The sequence below is a fragment of the Nilaparvata lugens genome, chromosome 2 (assembly GCF_014356525.2).
Source record: "Nilaparvata lugens isolate BPH chromosome 2, ASM1435652v1, whole genome shotgun sequence".
Lineage (NCBI taxonomy): Eukaryota > Metazoa > Arthropoda > Insecta > Hemiptera > Delphacidae > Nilaparvata > Nilaparvata lugens.
In genome coordinates, this window is record NC_052505.1 from 77,127,653 (window position 1) to 77,148,290 (window position 20,638).

Below are 20,638 nucleotides of genomic sequence, written 5' to 3' on the forward strand. Positions count from 1 at the left end.
CTGGAGTGACGTTCGGTCTTGGAGCGGAACGAAAGTCTGTACGCACCTATAGGCCTACATAATCTCAACTCATACCTGTACAATACGGTACTTCACTCGTACTTCTAAACTAATAGAAAAAGGTTCAGATGTGTGTGGGTGGTGGCAATAAACCAACCGAGCCAGTCATTAGATTCGATCTGCATTACTGAGTCTTGCGCTGATTCGCTAGGTTGGTAAGACGATAATACTCGGAGTTAATATTTAAAAGAGAGTCGATGGTTGGGAGGGTGGCGGAGGGTGGCAGGCCCACTCGAACCCATAAAGTTGTTCGTGTTGCTTTGCAGCCGAGTAGAAGTGGCCGCCCGCCGAAGCAGTAAAGCATTTTTGCTCCCCTTTGTGCAACCGGCGGTTGTGTGGGTTGGTGGTTTAGTCACTCACTCATTCTCAGTCCATGCCTCACTGGTCACACCACCATCGTCAGCCAACAGTTCAGTCCACGCTCGCCTTACCAACTCTCAACGTCACGTTTGTGTTTAGTTCGAAGGCGGCTCCACGTTTGTCGAGTGCGATCATCCATACGTGAGTTGCGATTGGAATAATCTGTTATTATAAAGCTCGTAATATACATGTTGCGTTTCCGATCATATTCAATACAGTAAAACAGTAACATTGCAGAGATGATAGTAGAAAATTGACACATTAGTATCTCTCTGGATGATCCGACATGATATCATAATATTATACTCCTACTATAAGCTTTAATATGATAGATTCCAACATTATAAAAGTTCTCAGCTCTTTTTAATTATGCTCAACCTAGGATACACAGGAAAAACCTCTGAAAGAACCTCAAAAAAGGGTGCCGGTGATTTGAGCACGCCGATCTTGTGATCAATTTATTGTTCCAATCTTAACAGTTTGTCGACTTCGAAAAGTTTTCTTCATAGAAACTACTTTTTTGCACTATAGTATAAACTTCCACAAATTGGCCTTACTAAATTGAACTGAAGTACTGAATTGAATAAATGAATGGCTTTGTCTTATTTGTATTTGTGCTTGTATTCAGAAGTACATAGTGGGGATTAATCCAGCTTTTCAGTATAGTATAATGTTTGAATATCTGATTTTATGAATGAATAAGAGAATAGGCAGTTTTCGTTCCATATTCGCAAAGAGTATACAATGTAATACACTATTACATTCTATCCATCACATTCTATACTTTCTGCATATATTCTCCCATCACTTCCATCTGTTTCCTGTGCTCTTGTGTTCATGTATTAGAATATAACTTGCGTTTGTGTTATCACAAAAGCTGAGGTACACGCTTATAGTTTATTATGCTTTTCCAATATGCATGTTTCATTAATTCGAGTGAAATTATTTGATACGTTTTCTTCTGATAACCGCCGCTACTTTTTTGGAGCGCGTCATATATTTATATATTTTTCTGTTGACGAATAAAATACTATACTATGCTATACTGCACTTCATTGTTAATTTATTGACAATCTCAATAAATATAATCCATGTTTACGTCGATCTTCAACTTTTTATTAGTGTTACTAGAGCAGAGTTGTTTAAGTTTCAACTAGTAAGTCTACTATCTTAACTAATTACATTTTCAACCAAAAGGGGTGTAACAGATAAGTGACATATTGAGTTATGTAGTATCGATAAATAAGCTTGAATATTTCTAAAGATTTATATATTTATTCAGGCGAGTTGATATTTTATGGACAAAACATTGTTGCACCATCCGAGTTGACGCAAACACGCGGAACAAACTTCAGGTAGGTTCGTAGCCTAGCATATGTAAAAGTATCCCTAGGCAGGCTACATTATCACCAGGGAAACTACATACATTGCAGATTGAAATATAATATTCTATCATAGAGAAAAGATAGCATGAGTTGTACTTTCTTTCCTCTATGATTCTATATAATTAAAGAGTGGCCATGACCTGTAATAATAATTGAATTATGAGTGCTGAACAATTGAAAATTTGGGTAGAACCACTTCTAATGTCAATTAATCCTAGCTGCCAATTTCAAGTTGTTTCAACTCCGCTGTCACGAACCTCACAATTGTTCACGCATTTGTTCACCACAAACAGCAGATTATAACACAGTATTGATCTGAATGAGACAAACATGGTTGTAATTGCTTGGAATTTGAATGTTAGCGATGTCACTCCTCCCTTCCAATGATTACATTTATTAATACTGGTAATCAACACTATTTCTTCAGAAGCTTCAGAACCTTCGGGCTTGGTAGGACCCTCAATTGTTTTGAGTTGTAAAAAAATTTTTGTTTTTTTTTGAGCCTATTTGTCTACTACATTCTAGAAATAGTTGATTACAGCTTTTGTAGCCTAATGTACGCTGTGCAACTCCTTTAATGTAACTGCACTATTCGTTTGTGATATCGTGAAATTTTATATTATAACGAAAGCAACATTAATATCTACGAATTGTATAATATATCCTATTATATTAAGCGAGCGATTTCTGTATTTATATCTGCTTATTTATGTTTAACGGATCTCGAAAACGGCTCTAACGATTTTCACGAAATTTGGAACATAGTAGGTTCCATTAAAAAATAATATGAAGATTCCATATTAGGTTCCATATAAAGATTCGATTGCACTAGGTCTCATCCTTGGGAAAACTCTCTGAACGACATTAGAAGGATAATTCATCCTTGGCTGAAACAGCTGTGGATAGTAAAAGTGAGTAAGCGAGTATGTGAAAAATCAAAATATCGCATCCCCGAAATTCATAAGATGACATAATTATAGCCAGCTGTGAAATATGAACACGATCATTTTAGAGAATTGTGTTCTGTTTATCAATAAATAAAAATAACGAGTGAAGCTCGGTTCCCCGATATTGATATTGTGAAAGTCGTAAAATTTCAAATAAAGAGAAATAAAGAAATAGTCAGATGGTAACTTCGAAGTCAATGCTGTCTCACAGTTTATTGAGGGAATGAAATTTTAGACTTTTGGAATCTCTTTTATGATGAGAATTCATGTTACATGATATTCCTTATACTACAACAACATATTGCACCACTGATGTTCTACAGTTATATTAATAAAGATAAAGGTGAACTCATATGGCCTTTGTTGGTGAGAAGTCCCTTCTACAATTGTAGAAATATCCCATCTCGCCTACTGAAACCGTCAATGGGCCTTAAGATAGTCATATCTTCATGTACTTCAGTCGGGACTGACCAATTATCGTGCCCATCCAATAACACGGGACTGACTTGGTTGAAAGCTCTTGGTGATAGACTGGGTTTGAACTTTAGGCTACTAAGATAGAAATTGCTACTGTATGGAGGAAATGAATTGACGTAGTGGTATCTAATTCACTTTTAAAGAAGAGGTGAGTGGAGAAATTATGTTTTGTTTTACTATTTTCAACCATGATTCAACAATACTATTTATCACATTTTTGGTAAGTTTTAGATAGAGCCTGATATTGGGTGGCACTTTTGAAAAATACAAACAGTTTAGATCTACAATACACAACATACCCTACCGATCAACCCTGATAAAAATCAAGAGTGGTTATCAATGCGCTATGATAGTGTTATTGAGGATGAGACTACTCATTTGACACCTCCGAAACAAAATAAATGAACTCGCCCAAAATCATTAGACCTGATAAATCAAATCGCCTGCTCTGAACTAGTTAGCTTATTTCTATCACGAAACAAATCGCACAGCAGAGCCGTAATAAACTGATGATGAAGGTCGAGCACTGATCATAATTATACTGAGTTGTGGCGTGTTTATAAATACGAGCGAAATTTTTGCACAGAAATATAGGCTCTCGCCGCTAGAAAAGGTGCGAACTTGACAGACAGTTGAGGTTCAGGACTCTTCCTTCCTTATCATTTTCTCCTATTCTTCCTCACATGCTCTTTCATCCCCTTCTTCTTTCCTTCTATTTTTCTTCCTCTTTCTTATTCTCTACTAATGTTTTCTCCCAGCTATTTAAAACTTCATTTTCATCAACCAACAGCCACGTGAAGTTCCTGACAGAGAGTACCTAACCATGTTCTTGCATTGTCATTATTGTATGATATTACCTTTCTGTGTCTGTGCGGACAGTTGCTGGTAGATGTGAATATTACAATATTATTATGCTCTGTGAATTCAAATGCAGTATTACATTGGAGAATGCACCTCTGTCTGCTCCTGGCACGCTACGTTACGTGTCTGTACAGTGTCGGTAGAATGCTGTGAACTATACTTCCTCCTCTACATCTCGATAATCATTATGCTTCTCCCTCCTCTTTATTTCATTCTCGGTGATCTTAATCATAATTTTTTCACCACCCTATAATCTTTATTTGCTGCTATCAATTATTTATTAATCTCCTTAAAACTAGCCCTCATTCATTGAAGGAAAACAATTCTTCCCTTTCCATAACTTACCAATAATAATAATCAAGTACCGATCCTTTACCAACTTTACTCCTTTGCAGTGTTGGAGTACGGTACTAGTGTAAAGTGGCACAGTAGGCTACCCTATATACTCTCAATATCTTGCCTACCTCAACTAATCTGAACTGAAAACTATGATTTATGATCGTTTCAAGTTCCGCGTCGTGTAGTTTCCCTATACTTGAAGTTGTTCTAATTTGATAATACAGAATATTATGCATTGCATGTATGAATTTATGTATAGTTACACCGTATAGTACCCAGCACCTATTTGTGCCGATTACAATGAAGAATGTTTAACGAGGTTAAATTTTTAATTTATGCCATTATATTGTAATTTCAATGAAAGATTCAGTTCGGGGAAATTCATTGTCACCATTGAATCGTTCCATGCAGTCGTAGAAGCACCTTATCCACAAACCACACCTTTGAGCATATGATGTAAGCCAAAATAAGGCATTATTGATTTTTAATAACATGAAAATCAACAATACCATAACATATTACGAAATACTTGAACTGTACAACTTTCTGGTTTCTGCCAATAACTCTCGTGTAGGCTTTCAGAGGAAGGAAATTTCAACAATGATCATTCCAATTTTCCAACACAAGAATAGATGAACAGTTGTTGCTGAATCCTGAATGTTCTCAGCTCCAGAATAATAACAACTTATTCATTCATTCTCTTCACTACTCTCTCTCTCTCTTCAACTTGAAGACTCTCACCCTTTAGTTGTCTCTCTCACTCTATCTCTCTTTTCCAATTTATCCATGTCTTCATGGTAACTTGTATTACGCCACTGCGGCAGGTGAAGTTGAGCGTGAGCGTGAAAATGTGCGTGCCTTTTGCCTCTAGCTCCCCTCTCAAAAGCAAGTCGCATGCATGTTAGTGCACCAGCAGCCAGCAACCAGCAACCGTCCTGCTTCCTTTACAGTTTTGTCAATACAAACACATTGGCAATGCCTCTAATGTTTTTGTTCCCTTCTTCCTTCAATCCAACAACTCTCTTTCCAGCTGTTGAGCTGAAGCATGTATACATTATACAATGTAATGATTCCTGGTTTCTTTATCACAGAGAGAATATAGCATCTCTATAATACATCTCTTCTCTATGATATTATCATAAAATAATCAATCTGTGTATAGCTATTCTCTGGATATTACATACAAGAGATAGCATTCCGTCCATATAGTGGTTCGAAGTACTTGAAAAAATTGTCATAGATCGACATTAAAGTGTTTTAGTCATTCACAAGATATTAATAGGAATGGTATGAATTAATGATCATCTCTCATTCAATTAAAATACCGAGTTTTGTAATTCTATTTTCCAAATTTGAAATCGATTGGTCAAAGATTTTGTAATTGTAAAACACACAAAAGGAAATCAATATAGTCCAGTAACCAGGTATATTTTGCTAGAAAAACTGAACCAACTGTATTTTTCGTGCAATTATTCTGAAGTACTGAACAACAAAAACAAAAAGTTGATCTTCTAGCCCTGGAGCCTTTTGCAAAGTGCCCCAAAAATCTCGAATTTTCTGTTCCTTTTCTAGTTTTTTTTGCGATCTCCGCCAAATCCAGCCATTGAACAAAAAATATTTCTCACCTTATTCTCCAGCTAATAAGACTTCAAATAGAATCAAATCATTTAGAGATCTCTATCTTAGATGAGAACTCAGTTACAATTTTTAAAAACGTGTCAAGTGTTAAAGAATTTTAGTTGACCATATCACGGAATAAGGATACCGTTAAAGTTGTTCTTTCTCGCAGTTATTATAATATCTTCCGTTTATCATCATTTAAGAGTAGGCTATAGTTCTAAATCCCTTAGAATTTCGTTGTAATTTTGTGCTCTAGAAACTGATAACGGGTAGGCCTTCCTTTTTCTATGTCCGATGGTTGAATTTGGCGGAAAACGCTGGAAAAGGAACAAAAAACTCGAGGTTTTTGCGGTATCCTATGAAAAGCTGGAGAGGTAAACTTTTTTTATTCAAGTTCTCAATAACTCCAGAATCATTGCACGAAAAATTAAGTTGGTTTGGAATTAATTCACGAAACGGCCCTTTTTCAGTACCTACCTGGTGACTGACTAGTAGTCTAAACTGAAACTTCGCTTTGCTCGTTCAATGATAAAGTTTTCATAGTTCATGCGTTAAAACAACTTTAAAATCCTTAATCCCAGGGTTTTGAAATTGGTAGATTCCCAATATTTCATTCATCAACAATAAAATTACTAGAAATGTATGAATACTAATCGAGAAAACAAAAAGTTTACTATAGTAATATGTGATGGAGTGATATAAAAGTTTAGTCTATTAAATAAATCTGCCAATAATTATTATTTCCAAACTAGTAGCCTATCCAATCCCTCAACTATATCTCTTTAGCTAGTTTGGGAAACTATACTGTTGATACTTGATAGCGTAATGCTAAGTTAATGTTGGAGAGCTAAACGATCAACTAACTGCTATAGTGCTCAATTATTCAAACCAGGAAGTCTGTGCTGATCTAGTTCAGTACACCGTCATCACTGAGCTGGAAAATGGATGCCTCCAGTGCTTCACTGCAGAAGTGAAGAAAAGCATTCGGATCGATCAAATTGCTGACACAAAATCAAACAACAACTTCCTTTTTATATATTTGGCTTGATTAGAACAATTGGGTTATTTCGCGACTGAATGCTTCAATGAACTCATAATTATTTCCAAGAAAGCTCAATAATAATTCTAAAAAATTGAAGAGTTTCTAGTAAGAAACCAACTAATCTATTAATTGCTACGAAAGTTGATGAGTGATTCCACAGCTTAAGAGGGATCCTTCATATAAAGGAATGAACACTACTTCTTTGTGCCTATGTTCCACTTTCAATTTCTGAAGAGAGAGATTCTTTTATATGAATGCGTTTTTTTTTTTACATATAATGTACATTATTGGTGATACTCCACTAGTTCGGCCAGTTTTCAATATTTCTAATTCATAATTAGGTGATGTAGGTAATTGACCGAGCAAAGTGAGGTCTAAGATTCAAGTGGACGGTTTTGCATTTCTCTTTATGTTCATATGTTTATATTTTTGTTCATATTTATGTTCGCATTTACAGCGAAACGCAGCAATAGATTTTAATGAAATTTGACAGGTATGTTCCTTTTTGAATTTCACGTCGACGTATACAAACGGTTTTTTTGAAATTTTGCATTTTAAGGATAATACAAAAGGAAAAGGAGTCTCCTTTGAACGCCAATATTACCGTAAATATCAGACTTTGGAATTATTCATCATAAATCAGCTGTCTAGTGGACTATAATACTACCCATTCAAAAACATAGAACATCTTGAAAATGTATCTTTCCATCAACGTTAGTAGACAGTTTGTCTACTAACTTCGTCTTTCCATAAGCTGAGGCTATGATTCTAGTTTGGAGTTTGGAGTTATTGATAGAAAACATTTTTTTTACATTTTTCTTTTTTAATCTGATGATTAAACAAATATTATTGAAAAGAAATTGATTTCTAAAATCATGAAGTGGGAAATGAAGTTAGTAGGAAATCAGCATTATGGTAGTTTATTTTGTTAATTTCAACACACCAATTTTTCGCCAACACAACACAGAATGTTCTCTGATGGGTTGATTGGATTGGCGTATCGACGGCAGCCAGACCTGATAACAGCGCTCACACTCACATTCCGGGACGACACGTCACGGTACGATAGGACAGAAAGCTCTATGTCTATTTAGGATTTTTTCTAGACATTTTAAATTGATAAATCATTTATTAATTTTTGAGAAAACATAACAACAGGTCAATGTAACTTACTAAGCGCGAGGTCTACTGTTTACATAACTACTAGTGTAATCGAGTTTTCAAATAATTGACCGAACTTAGTGAGGTCTATGTTTTAACTCGGATTTTCTTTTGTCTGTCTGTATGTAACGTGATTAGGGCCAAACGCGTTGATAGAATTCGATGAGATTTGGCAGGAATATTCCTTTTTCAACTGCACGTCGATGTATACACTAGGTTTTTTGAAATTTTTCATTTTAAGGATAATATGAAAAGAAAAGGAATTCCTCCATACTCTGATTATCACTATTATAATATATTATCATCTAATTTGAAGATAGGATCAATCAGACTATAGAATAATTCATAATCAATCAGCTGACAAGTGACAATCAGCATTCATTGCATGCATTACGCAGATAAATAAATGAATAATAATAAATAAATAAATAGATTTTATTGTCGTAGACCAATATAGGTAATTGACGTCTGGAGAAGCCGGTGAACAAGTGACACCAGATACTTGTGGATGATAAAACTGCATGAGGTCTACTGTTCACAGAGCTACTAATAATTCTAGAAATTGGAAGAGTCAATCATTATTTGGAAGCCAATCAATTTATTAATTGCTAGGGACGTTGGTGAGTGACTCCACAGCTTGAGAGGAATCCCTCCAAATAAAGGAATGAACACATCTTTGTGCCTATGTTCCGCCAGAGAGAAGTTAGTACTGATCTTCCCTTATAATATCTGGTTCCACTTTGAAATTAGGTAATGTAGATAGTTTAATCAAGTATTCAGGTAATATTTTTCATAAAAAATTTGATCTGAAAACCAATTTGTACTACCGTACCGTACCGTAATATAAGAGCAACCTGAGTAGGATGGTTTTCTTGCATGGAATCCAAATGATCGAAGTATTTGCAAGTTCTTATGGACGAAATTCAAAACAAAAGCAGATAAATTGATTGTTCAATGTACAAAAATAGGAAGACTTGGCTGGAAAAATTATTTGGTGAGAAGTTTTTCTCTTCAAATATAAGGAAAGAAGCAAATTATACGGTATATCGTGATAGTCTATTTACTATCTAGGTACAGTACTTGTTTTTAATTGATTGTAGTTGAAGCTACAATAGCTGATATTGCTTGACAGGCAGTAAGGCATGCCAGCCATGTGAGAAAATTTATTTCAATCACCTCCTATTGGGAACAAGATATTCAACAGATTGGGAACTTATTCAGAAGTGAACTTCTCCAATTCAGTTTCAGGAGAATTTCATTCTTCATTCTGTTTTTCTTGATTTATTAAATGTTGAAATTCAAGAAGGTTATCTCATAGATTGTTCAACTTGATTGATTAGGCATCTAGAATCAAATGAACTAAAAAACTAACTAAAACAACTAAAAAACTAGCGAAAATAACTAAAAAACTTAAACAGGATATCAACACCTGGATCAAATGCAATTGCTTCGATATCAACATCTGGATCAAATGCAACTACTTCTTCTATCTATGAGATGTTTCTTCCAAAGTTTACTCTTCTGACTTGTGTGCTTGCTTATTCTGCAATCCTTTGTAATTCATCTAGTACTTCAAATCCTTTTTTAACACCTAATCCTATCGGTTTCTTTTTTCCATCCTTCCCTTATTATTCTTCCCCCATCCCATCCTTTCATATCTACCGTCTATTTACTTTTCCTGATACCTTTTTCACCTTCTCAAGGATTGAAGGTTTTCCTAGTACATGGATATCCATAGTTGGAAAACCCCTTCAATCTTCCATCCTCTTTTTGCACCACTTTCTTTTTATTTTGTTTTAATGTGTATTATTGTTATTGTTGTTAATCTCTGTATTAAACTTGTATGTGTGTGTAAAAAGAAATAAATTGAATTGACAATTGAAATTGAAATGTATTGAAATTTAAAAAACAATGGAATATGCATTGTAGACTATGGTATTACGGTAAAAGTATAATGAGTGAATCAACTCTGTAATCCAATAGTTGATAGTTGAATGATAGTTCAAAGAAATTTATAGGCTACAATATTTCAGTTAACATTTTCGCACTTTTGCCAAATCATCCTTCTGCGCAATTGCAAATGCTAGGCTGCTTAGCTTTTAGCTATAGCCGAATATAAGGAATCTATTCAAAATCGAGTTCATTAATTTAATGAGAGAATAATTGGATAATTAATCTCCAAGTATGAAATGTGATACCAAACCTTTCAGCTTGAAATGGCAGCCTAATTTATCTAGCTGATGGATACCGTACACCTTCAACGACTTTTTAATTATAAGGGATTGATTTATTAACCGACAATTTCATGTAAACAAACTCAGGCCTAAATGATTACTGATCATACAGTTGTTATGCTTTAGAAGAAGAGTGCTAGAGAAAGTCATGAATAATGATGGTGAATAGAGATCATTGAGCTTTGTTTAGTGACAATGTAGCAGCCCCCTCTCACCACTCTAGAGAGCGTTTTATTGACTAGCTTTCAACTCTTGAGCGTTTCGTCAATATCACTCATAATAACTTCAGCTTTACCAAATTCAATGTGAAAACCACCTGTTGGAAGCATATTCTTCGTTTCACAAGAGCTGCTGATAGAATTGAAAATGATAGCTCAATCAAATTTAATAGAAATCACACTTACAGAAGAAGAGAGTTGTTTGATTTTTTCCCGTCTGGATATTCTAGATTCTGGACAATATTTATTTTCCAACAGTCACTTCCAAGCTCTGAGAAGCCAACAGAATTATCAACTATGAACATCGTTGTTTTGACATATGACATTTGGCCTCATCATTTTAGAGTAGTGAATACTTATTGTTTTGGAAACTTTTAACTATGAAAATTTGGAAGAGAGACAGTTTTGGGCTCAGCCTGTTGTCCTCTCCAAATCGTATAGTATATTATGATAATTTGTGACTGTGTTATATAAAAGAATTAATAATTACAATAAATATAATGAAAATGTTTGCTCATTTTTACTTTTAAGTTGTTGGAGCGTGAGGTTATATAACTTATCAAGCTAGAATAAATTGAGTTCTGACCCTCAAATATTTTATTGTTCTCAATTGCAGTAGCTGCATACACTTTTGCTTTTTACGAGATAATTGGAAATGCAGGATATACTATATCTATTTTATAAAAACTAAAGTCTTTGATCTTCGACGTAGTGTGTTGATGAAGCTCCGCTAGCTTACATGAGGTCAAGAAATTCTGAAAATACTGCTGAATATGCAGTTGAATATACTTAAATTCAGAAATAAAAATATAAAATTCTGAGTAAACCTCGTAATGATTTAAGCATGCAGATGAAGGTTGCAAGTGCTGCATTAGCAAGAAATGATCAATTCAATATGGAAGTTATGACAAGAAATACGGTATTTTGCAACATGCAGTTTTCTTTCTCAATGAATCAGGAAAATTAGTTGTGAAAATTCATTATCACAAACTAGAAACACACTAACCTACTAACTTCAATCAATAGTTTACTATTATGCAGTTATTCCGTGACCATAATATATGTCGAAAGTGAACAAATATTTAATACATTATTCATGAAAGCCTAACAAACCAATGTGTTTAAACAAACAACAGACTTAGATTATCTCACTGTCTCCGCAATATTTTTCTCATAAAAGGATTTAGCTAAAAGGAAAATCTGTCTCGTAGCTCTTCTCACGTATAGGCCTATCAATTAATTAATAAGAGTGGCCGTAGTCGAGTGTATGAGATGCTTGCTTTATGATTCAGAGGCCCGGTTTCAATTCCCGGCCCGGGCAAGATATTTATCTTGGGCCAATCCCGTGTTTCGGATGGACACGTTAAGCCGTCGGTCCCGGTTGCCTAAAAAGCAGTCGTTAGGTCATGTCAGAGGCCATGAAATTGATCAGTAGCGACCTGAAAACTCTGACACCAGACCTGAGCCAGCCTGGTCACACGATATTATTACTATTAATTAATTAATTTCTTTATTCAACACAAACTGTCATTGTGCAACTCGGCCCTAGTGTATTGAATTAACAACCGTACAGTGCTACAAAATATTCAATGGCACAAAGCTCTTATTTTAACTCCTAGAGGATTCAACACCTTCCATAAGCTTATCCAACAAACATGACCAGCAATCAAATATATTTTTTCATGTTTTGTTTTTACATTTTGAATCTTTTTACTTCAAACAAGTAAATTTGTACTTGAATTTACATTTTCAAATCATATATGTAGGCTGCATAGCAGTAAAGGGATGAATTATAGAACCCTTCCGTAGCTCTATGAGTAGGCGTAGTATTTGTGAACTATCAGGCCTTCATGTGACATTGATAACTTATCTGATTGCTACAAATCTACAGAATAGCGTGCAGGTGCCTATCATATCAGTGCTGTGAATCTGAATATGTTGCTCCTCACCATGCATGCTATTGACTTACACAACCATAGTTTGTCATTGTGTGCGTTGGTTAGCAATCCCTTCAAATCACACACATAACACTGAAACAGACATGATTTTCTTCCCTTTCCATGAATCAACACTATCAAACAGTAGGTTCGGAAACTTCGCAACCGGCTTATTACTTGGATAATCATCTTCAGTGTGTTGCATGCTACATTTCATGAGTTTCAACCTATGGAACGAAAATTACGAGCCAAAGTTTCAAGAAAGTATGAACAATATTCTCTCCGTCTACAATCGGTCGATAATATTGATTCTGTTCAGCATTTCACACACGATTTTAGTTTTCCGTAGGCTACTCTTATGCGATCTGCACACTAATGTATCATTATTCGGAATGATGATGATTCACTGCCCAAATGAAGGCCTAAAAGTGTCTAGTTAATTTATACATAACATAGCATACCGTACTGCTATCCACTTATTATTTTTATAGGCTGTAGCCTATAGGAGATAGTGAGTGTGAAGGATCATATTTTATATTCAAGTAGCGTGAACTATATCAATATCTTTCATCAATACCTTTACAATGATTTGTAATGGATAACATTCGCACCGGGATGAATGAACCACGACGCGGATATAAAACGGCAATAACATTGAAATAAGTAGGGACATTGAACCACCATCCCTACGAACGTTTCAACACTAGATAATAAATTCCATTTTGGCAAAATATGAATAAAAATGCGGAAGGCAGGGGATCGCGTTGAATTAATTCAGCGGAAAATGTATTCTCTTTGTTGCTATTTGACCCGACCATGATGAACTTTATTATTATTATCATTTTTATATTCTCTAATAATTTCCCTGAACCAGCATGAAACAGGGATTGAGAGCTTACCACAACCAATCGGACTCCTTTCTTGTCAATCCTTTCTTCTCCTTGCTCCCAAATCATTCTCTCTCCCTCTCATGCGCTCTCTCACTCTCTCTCTCTTTCTCTCCCGTTCTTCCTCCATCACCTCTAGTCGCGTTTTCGTGTTAGCGAAATAAACGAGACACACGACCATTCTTTCACGCGAGCTTCTGAAACTTTTGCAAGCCTGTCATCCGACCGTATTCAGCCATCTATCAACCACCTAGAAAATATTAAGTGGTCCCTGTTATCGTATCTCACTTTTGCACGAGTGAAAAGCGTTACTGTCGTGGAAGAAATCTCTGTCAATACCTGTTAGATGAGCAGCAACGTATCCGAACTGAAATTCGTTCGCTACTACATCTTCAAAGAAGATTTCAGTCGGAAGTAATTTTACCTCTCATTATAATCCGCCTCATTACTCACGCAAAAGCCCAGATCTCATAAGAGCAGCACCCTCAGCAAAAAAAGTACCTCCTCAATGGATGAGAATATGATTTGAATCAGTAGTGAAGTTTAGAAAATCACCTCATGAGTTATTAGTACAGTATAGCCTTAGATACTTGCTATTACGGTACAGTAAAAGTACAAACACTATACTAGTATAATTAAACAATTTTTATACTAAGGTATAAATATTTTGGTGAAGAGTGGATTTGATAACTGTATTTGACCTGATTCAAGACTAAACGCTGTTTTATGTCAGTGAGAGCATGTGAATTATTCGGTGGCCGGAGCTTTGGGACCAATTCTGGGATCTCTACCTGCGAGGTAATTAGCAAACAACAGTCGGCTCTTTCGACAGGTTTACATGCTTCTGTCACTGAATGGAGATAATTCATAGATTCATTTTCAGAAATAGTTCTGTGTACTGAGTAGACGTTTCATTTACAGACATCAGAAGGCTTCTCTTCCAACATGTTATTAGATTAAAGCTTCATGAACTAATGAAAACAAGAAATTCATATTTTCCTCATCAAGTATAGCGGAAATAAAATATTTAATTTTAAAATCTGAATGAAGAAATACTTAAAGTATATTGAATAAATATTTATAAATAAATTAATAGGCCTGCAACTGATTCACTAATCATGTGTTCAACGCCTTTGTGTTGAAGAACAATGTCCATCCACCTGTTGGAGATACTTGATTATACCTGCGAAGAACCATCCTCTTTTATGTCGGAACCCTTCAGTCCCAAAAAATATTGGTCCCAAAGTTCCTAGCACCGAATTATACTTGAAAAATTTAACGTTGAATCGCTTTAAATTGGAATTATTCACAGCGATTATATCCCAAAATTTACAAGCAGGAGGTCATCCCCCCCCCAACGAACACTCCCTTCCACCGCTCCTGCCCTCACCACTAGTTTCCAGAGTATGTGTCTATTGTCTTGTGATCAACGTTATTGGATGGGAATAATATGCAAAAACCAATGAGTATTCAAGCAAACATGTCTCCGAGCATTTGAATAAGAATAATCATGAGTATTAGTGAGTGACAAGCGAAATACATTCCGAACCAAACATTAACAAACTAGAACAGTGCAACGAGAAGTGTTTTTAGAAAAATCAGTTTGACAGGGAGTGATAAAGAGAGAACTGGAGCCTAGTCACGATATCTGCCTTTTTAAGCACCAAATAACTCGTCAGTCGCCATTTTTAAGTGTCGTGCTCTACCTACACTGACATTTATTGCCTACAACTGAAACTTTTCTCGTCCACGATATACGCCTATTGATTTTGTGAATTTTGAACTCATCCATTTTTTGCAACGTTAAAGATTTACACAGATTTATTTGCAGAAAAATCCACAAAAATTTTTTTTAACATTTTTAGAAAAACATCTATTTTATTATGATTTCAAGAATTTGAAAGCACATTGAGAGACTTTCTTTGTTACCGCTTGTTCCATAACTTCTGAACTCCACTGGAGTAGATTTTTGTTATTTGGCGAAGAAAATTATTTGAAATTAATTTCTTTTTTATATGCAATCATTGGATTAGGCGTAGCCTACTACCAACGTATAAAGGAAGGCTGACCCCTCATTCTTATTGGTATAGATCTGTGCTCCCTTATTAGCTTGTACTATCTTGTACCTCATTGGTTTAGCTTCTTATTGGCTGAATTTGAAATCCTAGTCTTTTCTGGGAGCCGAGAGAGCGGTGTGCGTTCGCCTTATGCAAGCGCAAACTGTTTGTTATAGCCTCCTTTCGATGAATTTTTGATAGGCCTAGTATTCCTATGCCTATTCCAAGGCCTAGTATTCCTATACCTATTCCAAGGCCTAGTATTCCTATGCCTATTCCTATGCCTAGTATTCCTATGCCTATTCTTAGGCCTATTATTCCTATGCCTATTCCTATGCCTAGTATTCCTATGCCTATTCTTAGGCCTATTATTCCTATGCCAATTCCTTGGCTTAGTATTTCTAATTACTAGTATGACTAGTATTCCTATTTGTTAACACCTTGTTGATTGTCTGCTGATGTCTATTGGCAGACTGACGTGACTGTTCATTTGCTGAAACCGCAATTGTTTGCCTTCTTATTGGCTGCAAATTTAATCTATGACCAGCTTTGATACTATTGACTTCACCAACAATACAATAATTATTTTCCTTTCATTTCCTGGCATTTTTCTGTTCAAACTCTAGGTCCGATATCCGACATTCAACTGTTCCATGGTTATAACTCTTTTTATACCTCTCATGTATTTATTTGATTGAATTCCAAATGGATAAGCCTTAGCTATGCAGTGCACTTTTGAGAGTTGGAAAATTCAAAAGTAGTGTACCCATGGTGCTTAATATCATTAAGTTTATATTGTTCTCTTAAAGCCACACTGAACAAATGTTCGACATACATGTTTGGCAAACATGTTTGTTGATGAGTTCAGGGACAAAAATTTTAAAAAGTTTGGACAATCATTGTTCGTCAAACAAAAAATTACTGTTTTTCCAAACATTTTCAGAGTTGACAGCTGTAAAACAGCTGTAAAACATACTTACAATACGAATATTTTGTTTGGTGACGAGTCCACACTGGCCATGGGCAAACATTGTTTGTCGAACGTAATTAAATTTCCCAAAACTTCTCCAACAAACATGTTTGTGAAACATATAAACATATACAAACTGAAACAATATCAACCATTCGATTTGAAGTCATCCACCCATCTTCAGTAACTTTACAAGCAAATTCAATACGCTATTTTTACTCCATTCGTAAATAATTCATATTACATTGAATACATGAGTACTTTGGAATACTGTGGCTAAAAAAGCAACCAGACCCTGAAACACGAAGGTCACTTACAGCTTGATGTCAGTGCCAATGTAATTACAAGATCAATAATATGGTTCTGCTTATTTGTTTTTGTCTGATCTCTGTGACTGTGAGCCTTGAAAACAAGGTGAATGTTTGCTCTGTAATAACTTGAATCAAGTTTTATTCCAAAATACTTTGAGGTATTTTCTTCCTCTTATGTCCATTCCGTATTTGTATCAGCTAGGTACCATATTATAGGCTAAAAATTTATCTGAGTCTAGTTCTGAAGAAAACGATGGATAGCGTGCAGCCAGTGGGGAATAATAGATGAGAAGATGTCCAAATTCTATCAATTTGATGACTGAGCACTTGACTCGAGGGGTGAGCATTATGGTAGAGGTCTTCGGTCAGAGGTTATGCGTTATGTTGTAATGGCGAAAATGCTTATAAATCTCGCTGAAAGGGTTAGGAAAATTCTATTGAATAAATAGTTTGAGCAACAAAAGCAAGTTGTAGACGAAATTAAAAGCAAGAATACTATACAATCCGTGAGATAACAGCCATATTCTTAATAATGGGCCTCCCCTTCAATCGCTAGCGTCAAAAGTGCACCCGAGGCAAATCGCTGAGTCACTCTGTAATGAGTACTTGTCTTTATACAGTACAGTGACTCCAGATAAGCCAGATTAACCAGATAAGGATCTTTATAATACCCTGAATAATTTCCAAAAAAAATAGAAAGGAGCAACTTCTTATAAAAAAATGAAATTGTAATGTTACAATATTTTTGGGATATAAATATTGCCAATAATAATAAAAAGTTATTTTTCACCCAAATCTGAGAAAACCTTTTGATAATATCATAGGAAAATAAAATGTAATATTTAAACTTTCATTGAATTTGCTTAGTAAATATTATTCATAGTAATATTATTTCACATTTCTTAGAAGAGAAACTCCAATATTATCATCAAAAGTGAAATATGAAACACAGATTCCTCGTAGCAATATTGGTTTATTGAAATAGTTGAAACGACTGCAATATTCGTTGATTGCTTTCAATTCATTGATTGATTTGGTCGCTTATGTTGCAGATTTGAGGAGTGCTAAATCAACGTGGAAGGGTGAAAATGATTTTGAAGGAGGTGAGCGCATACAGGTAAACAGCTTCCACTTCCTTTCAGAATGAGATATACATAAAAGTAGACGACATGCTGGATTTCGCGTGTCTAACTAGCATACCACACTTTCTTACTCTCTCTTACAAACTTCCTTCTCTCCGAAAAACACAATACTGTAGTCACAAACATAGTTGGCTCACATCCAGTCAAATTCCGAAGCAGCAACTTTTGAAATGAAATCGGTAGTCGATTGAAAATTTATTCTGGATGACCTTCAGTCAGAATGTATCTGAAGTTTGAAACATTTGAATACTTTATCATGTATAATAATAACAATACACAAGAATAAAGAACCTCACAAATCCACATCAAGGTGTTCTGATAGACGGTAGGATAAAAAATAATATTGACATACGCAAATTGATACATGACAAAAGATTAAAAGGTATTGAGGTTTTAAATGAGAAGACAGAGAGAAATAGGGATAAATCGTAATATATGACAGCATAAAAATTCATTATAGAAAAGGTTTATTGGCGAGACCAAGATTTTAAACCTGCATCCCCAGCATAAATAGAGTAATGGAGACAGAAAATGAAATTACAATATTTGACAGTTGAACATCTTAAAAATATATGTTATTGCTTCTGGTAAATAACTACAGTGATAATGAAATGATTTTAAACCTGCATCCCCAGCATAATAGAGTAATGGAGACAGAAAATGAAATTACAATATTTGACAGTTAAACATCTTAAAAATATATGTTATTGCTTCTGGTAAATAACTACAGTGATAATGAATTGACAATAGAGAAAAATTAAGCATGGAAAAATAACTATCCCTTTGTATAAGAATAGGAGAAAAATCCATTATTTCTCTCACGTTCATCTTTTTCAGAAAAGTGAGAGAGTGAGGCCTCATAAGCCTCCATGAAAGGCATTTCTTCTATAAGAATTGTAATAAGCTGCAATTCAATTAATTTCATTCAACCATTGAAATTTTCTGCATCATGTGAGGACAGACCATTTTCAGGACAGAGTTATAATTATCAGCGCAATAATAGAATTCTTGATATAATATAAAGATTCATATTATTTCTTATCAAGTGTATTTTTATACATTCTATTTTCCTATGATTGAACAAAATAAGATTGAGGACTTCGAGTTATCACAATTTTCCGACATTTGTCCTGACTTTTGGAAATGGTTTTAGTCCAAAAATACTTGTTATTAACAAACTACAGTTTATTTGAAAATTATATTTACTTTGATCGAAAGACTGAAAGCATTTTCTGTCAACGAAAGCTCTTGAATTATTTCCAAAATTTTTAAAACCGCCCCTTCTCTATTTCTTCCCGGACTCCCAACCTCCCTAAAGTGTGATCCCCAACACTATCGAAAAAAATATCTTTCCGCTGCCCCACCCATCCCATCTACTTTACTCTTAGAGAATATCGATGAATAAATGTTGTGCATTGAAAATAATTTGAGTCCATCAAACCACGATTCACTCTTTTATTTAGAGAATATTTTCTCTATGTCCAATTTTGGTTCCTGTTTGTACTCAAAAAAGAAACGGCTCATAAGGAAAAAAATTGCATATTCTTACGACTTGAAAATCATTTCTTAGTGATTCTATTCATTTCTTAAATATATTCTAAGTGATAATTTTCTTAATTATTAGTATTGTTATTTTTTCAGAATGTTAAAAGTATCTGCGTCGTGCACTAGCCTACAAGTTCACGAACTAATACAAACGTCACCTTGCTTCCAAACTACACAATATTTGTTAAATAACAATTCAGTATTGCTCAACATTTTCGGCGAATTATAAATTCTCTTTGTTCTAGTTGGTTAATTTCGGTTGAGGGTAGTGCGTGACCCTTCTCTTATAAGCCACCTTTATTATTATCAGGATGTTTGCGTGCCGGACTGACCCCTGTAGCACTGTTGAGTGTGGTTTATAAGAGCGGCCTCATTAGATAAGTCCAAGAAGGAAGCAGGAAATGATAGTGTGGTTCGGCGACGAACTTCTTGATAGCATGGACTGGGACTGAAGCTATTTAAATTTTGCATAGTATCACGCTTGGGTACAATACTCGTTTTATTATATTAACTCCACCTTCTTGATCTTTCCCCAATATTTCATTTCATTTTCGTTTGAGCCCGCCTTCTTCATTTCTGATAGCTCAATACATTCAAAGATTTACTGGATGGTGAACATCAGTTTTCATGTTTACAGGCTACAAGTTTACAGGCTTGAAAGAAAACTAAATCGAGATTTAGGCTACTAAAAATCAGCACAGTCTGAGCTGCTGATGTTTACAAACTGAAAGCCTTTCAGGGCTGTCAGTTGAAATCATTAACTTGATTGAAATTAGGCCTATTTGTCTTCTTGAAATCACACATAGTGTTTTTAAATTTTAAATGTCCTATTTTTTATACTGTCATTTGCAAAAACTATATGAAAGGGACTTGAATCCCGGATCCAAAGCTGAGTCTACCCTTAGATCTAGAATTATCGTACCGGTACCATGAATCGTAATGTTGTCGAAATTATAAGCACTCATTCGCATTTTTTATTGAATGTTACGTGTAAAATAACGCAGCACTAATCTTCTAGTGGAAATTCAGTACATCAACCAACTGAATCGCTATACCATTAGGTCGACCTCAAATCTTATAATGAA

The 20,638-nt window shown here is 34.9% G+C and overlaps 1 protein-coding gene across 1 annotated transcript in view; it reads left to right on the top strand.

Moving 5' to 3' along the window:
• Nucleotides 1-363: 363 nt before the first annotated feature.
• LOC111050806 (cadherin-86C) overlaps nt 364-20,638 on the top strand; it is a 59,104-nt gene continuing 38,829 nt past the window's right edge. The window contains exons 1-2 of the mRNA XM_039420205.1: nt 364-561; nt 17,919-17,969. The gene's annotated coding sequence lies outside the window, so the exon portion shown is untranslated. The remainder of the gene's footprint in view (nt 562-17,918; nt 17,970-20,638) is intronic.